Source organism: Pygoscelis adeliae, unplaced genomic scaffold, assembly GCF_000699105.1.
Source record: "Pygoscelis adeliae isolate BGI_AS28 unplaced genomic scaffold, ASM69910v1 Scaffold186, whole genome shotgun sequence".
NCBI classification, from domain to species: domain Eukaryota; kingdom Metazoa; phylum Chordata; class Aves; order Sphenisciformes; family Spheniscidae; genus Pygoscelis; species Pygoscelis adeliae.
The window spans coordinates 7,903,550-7,903,814 of record NW_008825071.1 but is presented as its reverse complement, the minus strand read 5'-3'; the positions used below and the strand labels follow the sequence as shown (position 1 = coordinate 7,903,814).

The 265-nt window shown below is 52.5% G+C and overlaps 1 long non-coding RNA gene across 1 annotated transcript in view; it reads left to right on the top strand.

The window, feature by feature from the left end:
• The window catches only part of LOC103919046, a 5,908-nt gene that overhangs the window by 1,954 nt on the left and 3,689 nt on the right, over nt 1-265 (top strand). The window lies entirely within an intron of this gene.

The following is a 265-nucleotide window of genomic DNA, read 5'->3' as shown; positions in this document are numbered from 1 at the left end:
TTCCACGTCCCCCCCCCCCCATCGCCCTGGGGTTGGGAGGAGTGAGCCAAGGGCTGTGTGGTGGTTAGCTGCCGGCTGGGTTAAACCACAGTTGTGTATATACAACTGCTATGAGATAACTGGGCAGTCATAAGCACAGCAGTAGGCATCCTGTTACGTGCTGCTGCAGGTCTGGTTCTGAGCACTGAACTCCTGCGTTTCAGCCTTTTTTTCTTTTTTTTCCCCCCTTTGTTTCTTTGTAACTGCTGTCCCTGTAGAGGAAGTG